Source organism: Lontra canadensis, unplaced genomic scaffold (genome assembly GCF_010015895.1).
Source record: "Lontra canadensis isolate GAN:19392208 unplaced genomic scaffold, GSC_riverotter_1.0 scaffold42, whole genome shotgun sequence".
NCBI classification, from domain to species: domain Eukaryota; kingdom Metazoa; phylum Chordata; class Mammalia; order Carnivora; family Mustelidae; genus Lontra; species Lontra canadensis.
Genome location: NW_022631036.1, coordinates 10,849,718 through 10,856,754, shown reverse-complemented (window position 1 = coordinate 10,856,754; position 7,037 = coordinate 10,849,718). Strand labels below are relative to the sequence as shown.

At 38.9% G+C, this 7,037-nt stretch overlaps 1 pseudogene; it reads right to left on the bottom strand.

The window, feature by feature from the left end:
• Nucleotides 1-305: 305 nt before the first annotated feature.
• Nucleotides 306-950, bottom strand: LOC116875674 (annotated as a pseudogene).
• Between the last annotated feature and the right edge of the window lie 6,087 nt (nt 951-7,037).

Sequence of the window (7,037 nt, the reverse complement as noted above, 5' to 3'; positions counted from 1 at the left end):
CCACAGCTTTCAGAAGCAAGAGATGAGGAAAAGACTCTGGGGGAGACCAGAGAATGCTCTTGAACTCCTGGCTAATGCCAGTGGAAGTAGAAAGCCTAGGATTTGGCTCACTCAGATGGGAAGAGGCCTATTGTGCCACTCAGAATCTGAGGCTTCAGCCATCTGTGCATGGAAATCATTGATGAGGGACTGGCAGGGAGGTAGGGGTGCTCATATCCAGACAGGGTTTCCAGGGCTAGATGAGGATTTAGAGGAGGAGGGAGGACCTGGGGGCCCTTTCTGACCACCTGCAGGCTGGACTGCCCCTATCTGGGGATTAAGGTCTCATTCTTGCTCTTGAACACTTTGCTGGATTCCAGCTTGTTCATGAAGGAGTTGTTCTCTTCTGCAAATAGGTCTGTGTTGTAGGTGATGGGTTTATACATGTTGAACCACTGCTTGGCCTGTGGGCTAAAGCCATAGCTGGTGAAGGCGTCCTGCCACTGCGGCAGGCCCAGCTGCCTGATGAGCAGGTGATTGTAAGCGGTGAAGGTGCCTGTGAGAAAATGCCAAGAAAATGCTCCGTCAGGGAACCAGATCTCAGTGTCTTCTGCTAACACTGGTTTCCCTCTTTTGCAGACAAGGCAAACCTCCCCATTCCCATGCTCACACATCACGCTGCAAGAATCAAACGAGGCTTCTCTGGCTGGTTCTCCCAGGGTTCAAGTGCATCGTCCTCCAGGTCTGCCAGAGTTGGTGCCTTCGGAAGTGAACACATGGAAGACTGGTTGAGTTGACTGAGTGCTGAGATGCTGTCAATGGCCATGCTGCCATGGATGCCCCATCATCCAGCTTCACACTCCATGTCATGGGGAAGCCATTGGTCATCAGGTAAAAATTCTTCACATCCTCAGGTACCACACAGTTATCTTGTTGCTCCCATGAAGAAATCATACGATGTTCAGTGGGGGTTTCTCTATGATAGCCACCTCTACCACACCTGGGAAAGATTCTAATACACATGTGATCCCCAGGGTCAGCTTCTTCACGTGCAGCTTGCTGCAGCCTGGGAAGGGGGGTGGTGTCTCCTCCGTGGTTCTCATGGCAGGTGCAGTGGTGGGGATGAGACGGGGAGTGCAACAGAGCTAGATGCTGCTCCAGAGGCTCAGCCATCAAGTTCACGGCATGCTGAGAGTTGTCTCTTAACAGGTTTTTAAGTATAAAATACAGTACTGTTATCAGGCACGATGTTGTACATCAGATCTCTAGAATTTATTTATCTTGTTTAACTGAAATTTAGTACATGTTAATTAGTAATTCCCTGTTTCTTCCCAGACCCCTACCCCAGACCCCTAGAAACTACTGTTGTATTTTCCCTTTCTGTGAGTTTATCTCACATACCTCACATAAGTAGATTCATGCAGTATCTGTCCCTTTGTGACTGGCTTATTTTACTTAGCATAATGTCCTCCAACTTCATCTATGCTGTCACAGATGACAGGATTTCTTTCTTTTTTATTCTTCAGTAATATTCCATTGTATGTCTATATGGCTTTTTTTTTTAATCCATTCATCCACTGATGGACATTTTGGTTGTTTCTATATCCTGGCTATTGTGAATAACACTGCAGTGCATGTTGAAATGTTAATATTTCTTTGAAATCTGACTTTGATTCTTTTGAATAAATACCCAGAGGGAATTTCTGGATCCTACTACCAACTATTTATTTTATAATTTCCAAAATTTGTAGCTATCATTACACCCCTATTCTCTTTGTACTTATGTATTTAAACCTTAAAAATATGTTTACTGTCATTGTAGTGTGGTTTGAAGAAGGAGCAAACCTTTTTTTGTTCTGTCCACTCTCTTAATCAAAAGTAATTGTTTTCAGTACAAATCTCAGGATTCCTTCTTAATTACCAAAGTAGATGCTTGAATCCTCTTTATTTAACCATGCTTAGAAATATATTAGCCACCTGATATATACATAAATTTGCTTTTAAAGTGATTTCATCATTAGGATTGCAATGTCACCAAGTCCAGCAGAAACAAATTTTATAAGCTGTGAATGGGAATTTTTGGACATGGAAGCTGAGACATGCATTTTGTATTTATTACTGTCACTTAAAGAAATAGTCTCATAAAATAGGAAAGATAAAAATATAAATCTCCTCGGGAGTTATTGTTAATTCATTGATCTGATTGACAGTTTTAGCAGAGGACTATGTGAGTTTGGGCATAAGAAGATTATTCTTGGATTCATTATATAAAGTTCATGCCAAGTTTAATCTGTAATCCAGTCCATAAAATGATTTATAAGACAAATATTTGAAAGTTTTCTGGGACTGGATAAGATCTGAAAGACCATTTTTCCTGTGTTCTGATGGGTCATTATATAACTCTTCTCTGCTTCACAAGTTCCAACTTTTTGACTTATTAAAGCATGTGCATTTTTAAATAAAGTCTTAAAAATATAACACAATGTACAACATTCCAGTTGGGATTCCTTCTCTGAGTTCTAAAAATAATTTAAGTTTAAAATAATTTGATTTTATATAAATCTTAGTCCCTTGATTTCTTACTACTAACACTCATTCTCTCCTCTTCAAATACAACTTGAACTTAGGCATAAAGTATTTATTCCAAAGTGATATAACACACAGAAGTTTTTATTTTCCATCCTGGGACATCTTTAGTGAATGATGATGGTTGAGGAAAGCTAAACATACATTAACAGTGTCCATCAGTTTTGTGAAATTGTTGTCAGGACCATTTCTATTACTCTAAAATCAGCTTAGATACAGTTTTCTAAAAACATATTTTATTTATTTATTTGTCAGAGAGAGAGCAAACACAAGCAGGAGGAGCATCAGGCAGAGGGAGAAGTGGACTCCCTGCTGAGCAGGGAGCCCGATGCAGGATTCAATCCCAGGACCCTGGGATTATGGCCTGAGTGGAAGGCAGACACTTAACTGACTGAGCCACCCAGCTGCCCCTCATCTTGAATACTGCTATGAGAAGTTGTCATTTTCTTTAGCAAACTCTCTGGAAAACTGTTTATATTCCAAAGTCATTTTTAAATTTTTTCTTTTTTTTAAGAGAAAGAGAATGAGCATGTGGGGAGGGGAGCAAGGGAGAGGCAGAGGGAGAGGGAGGTAGAGATTGCTAAGCGGGCTCCATGCTAAGAGTGGAGCCCAACGTGCGGCTCCATCTCATGACCCTGAGGTCATGACCTGAGTCAAAATCAAGAGTCAGTTGCTTAACCTATTGAACCATCAAGGGACCCCTACCACAAAATCCTTTGGCTTTTAGTCTTCAGGATGGCATTTGGCTTCTATAACACAGACTTTTTATATGTAGTTGTGTGTGTGTGTGTGTGTGTGTATGTGTGTGTAAAACAAGGATCCTTGATGTGTTTGTTTCTCATTTCAATAGTTAACATTATTGCACTCTGACAATTGGGTCTGTGTTACCATCTGTCACTCAGGGAATCTGTCTGTCAATTAGCACTTCTACAGCACTATCTGTCAACCCACAAAAATTACCAGGAAAATAACGTGAAAGCTACTGTCAAGAGGAAATTGAACTAGGTATCGAGTTCTTTGGAAGTACATTTATTTCACAGCATCTGTGTGTCAAGTAGTGATGAATGCCCTTTCTAACTAGGTTAGAAAGTGAAATTTGTCTCTTTAAAGAAACTTCTATAAAGTAGGATATGCTCTTTCATCAATGGCAATTGATCTATAACATGTTTTCAAATTTACTCATTTATTTATATACAATTTCAAAGTATATTCAAAAACACCTCATTGTAATTTTTTAAACCCTATATTTAGGAAATATCTAGTACCTTTATTTAGGAAATGACTTAATGAAAACTTCTCATATTTCACTCATCCTACCATAATATAACTCATAAAATCTTCAGGTTAAACTATTAAGAGTGAATATCCTTTCCAAAAAGAACCTTTCCTTGTATAATGACCAGATGTTTTTCCAAAGTTCACTTTAGAAGATTATCCATAGTCTGGTCAATAAAATCCTACTTATGAAGGATAGATTTCTAAAACAAACACACTGGACTCACAGTTGTGAAAGTCTAAGGGAAAAAGATTTCTCGGTTACCTATTCTGCTTGTTCAAATGCATCCTGTAATTATACACTTTAGAACCTGAAAATAAAATTTCATTAGTCCAAGAGTCTCATCAAGAAGCTTTGTTATTTGGGGCGCCTGGGTGGCTCAGTGGGTTAAAGCTTCTGCCTTCGGTTCAGGTCATGATCCCAGGGTCCTGGGATCGAGCCCCGCATCAGGCTCTCTGCTCGGCAGGAAGCCTGCTTCCCCCTCTCTCTCTGCCTGCCTCTCTGCCTACTTGTGATCTGTGTCTGTCAAATAAATAAATAAAATCTTTAAAAAAAAAAAGAAGATTTGTTATTTATATTTCCAACACTCAGCAGAGTGAATGAATTGATATATAACTGTGCATATGTGTGTATGTGGTGTGTGCACACATTACCTCACACATATATCTTCACAGTTTCATGCTAAAAGGACTATTATTCCCTTAAAGTAATTTAATCTGCTTTTATAATTTTCTGTGTTTTCCAACCTACTATACTGCAGGGGAGTACACATATATGTGTATGCATAGACACATACATACATTCAGACACAAACTTCTATGCATGCGTTTGTATGTGACTTTGCGTATATGTACCTAAACGCATGCATGTATTCATCTGAAGTAGAATAGGTTAGAAAAAATAGGAAATTACAAAAATAGATTAAATTACTTTAAAGGGACAACAGAGCCCATTTAGCATGAGAACTGTATATACACTTGTTAATATGCACTGGTTTTGGAATCAAACAATGGCTCAGACCACCACACTGGCAGTGCGATAGCAAACTTTTTTTTATATCTCTCAGTTTTAGGTCCCTAATCTATAAAATGAGAATAGGAATATTTTCATGAGTATTCAATAAAGTAATAAATTGAATGTGCTTAGCTATAAAATGGTATATGGTAAGAACTCAGTAAATGTAAATGTTAGCTAAATATTGGTAAAATTGTTTTACACATCTAATGTACCTCTGAAGGCATAATTACACTGTCAGTAAAAACAAAATTCATATTAATAACATTGAGTCATCTGAGACATACGTATCCTTAGATTTTATGATAAGAGAAGAAAAGGTATTCCATTCTCCTCTTGTTAGATAATGAAATTAAACCCCTAAAATCCTTGATGAAGAAAAATGTAATTATTTCCAAATTCCTATGTTAATTGAATTACAGAAAAGCATGATGAATTCTTGAGAATGCTTCACTTCATATTTAATATTTCTGTTGTTGTTGTCTAGCTTCTGAGTTATTTCCATTATTGACATCAGCCCTTCAAATCACTAGGATGGTGTGTTTTAGCATATCTCCTAGAAAACTAACTGCATGCTACAAATTGATCATCATCATTACATACCTGCAAAAACAGTGCTTATAACCACGAAAGGCCATACTTAAGCTGGTGTTCAAGTGGTGTCTTTGAGGAATATGAAATTTTTGATAAGCCTCAACTTGAAGCCTTCCAAAATCTGACACCATTGCCACCAACTCAAATGTTTTTCCCATGAAAACCTACTGAGATCACTAAAGCTTTTAGCCAGTTATATTTGATGTTCTTTGCTGAGAATATTTCCTTCAAACATTTGGAAGTAGATTGTATTTCTTTGAGGTTTATATTTTAGAGGGCTCATTTATATCTAACTTCCAGCCTTGTTCTCTGTGGGACTTCTTTACATGTCTGCTCTATTTTTATTATCAAGGGAAATATTTATGCTTTTCAATGCAAGGTCAAATACAGGAATATTTCAGTAAAACACAAAAGAAGAATTGTTGCCTTCCTTGTCAGCTTGAGATTCTCCCCAATATTGTAAAACACAGCAAATTGAACTCAGAAGGCTTCTCTGTGGTTTCTACAGTATACCACATTTCCACACTTTGTTTTTGCTCATTAGTAAAGTAATTTTATTTATTTATTTGTTTTTAGAGAGAGGGGACGTGCCGGCACATGCACTGTGGGTGGGAGGTGGGACGAGGGACAGAGTAATAGAGAAAATCTTCATCAGACTCTATGCCCAGTGTGGAGCCCCACTTGGGGATTGATCTCACAACCCTGAGATCATCACCTGAGCTGAAATCAAGATGTTTAACTACTGACCTGTCCAGGTGCCCCAGTTAGTGCAGCAACATACCTGGGTTTGATGTTAAACGAAAAGTTTCTCAGTATCCATTATGACATTTAGTAGAATGGTGCTCAATAATTGTTGTCCTCATCATACAGAATTGTATTTTATACATAAGAACCATTTAGCTGTTACAGTTTTTCGGGGGTTCCCCCCCTTTTTTTACTCTTAATCTTTCTCTCTCTGTGTCAATATCTCTCACTCTCTGTCCTGTTTTCTTCTTGTGTAAGTGAAAAATGCAAACCTGAATAGCCAAGAGTAGATGAAGTGAAACATAATAAGAACAAGAGAATGTTGGAGGGACATCAGCAAGACGGCAAATTAGGTAGCTCCTGACTTCAGTTCCTGTCACAGTAAAAGCAACCTGCAAATATCTAGAGATAAGACAACTTTGTGAAGATGTTAGAGACTGGAGATGAAGCTGATAAATCCCCTCAGGCCACTGCAATGGAGAGCACGTACATTAAAAGGGGAAGGGAAGTTGTTTAACTTTGACTTCGTTGTCCCTCTCCCAACTGGTGGAGCGCTGCACTGAGGGGGTGCCCAGGCCTTTAGTTTTTCCAGTGGGAACATGAGAACCTAAAGTGGACACTCAAATTCCCCCACATTCAGGGATACTTTTTCGGAACACTTACTTAGGTATTACCTCATGGAATACACCTGGGGAATCAGGTAGAGACTGAGAAGGGTGGAGGCCTCACAGCAAAGAGCATGTGGATCTTTGCAGACCGCATTCCTCTTGGTGATGAAAACTGAGTAGAGATCCCAGCCAGTGGTTCTGCCCATCTGCAGAGCAAAACTGGGGCCCCATCTGGC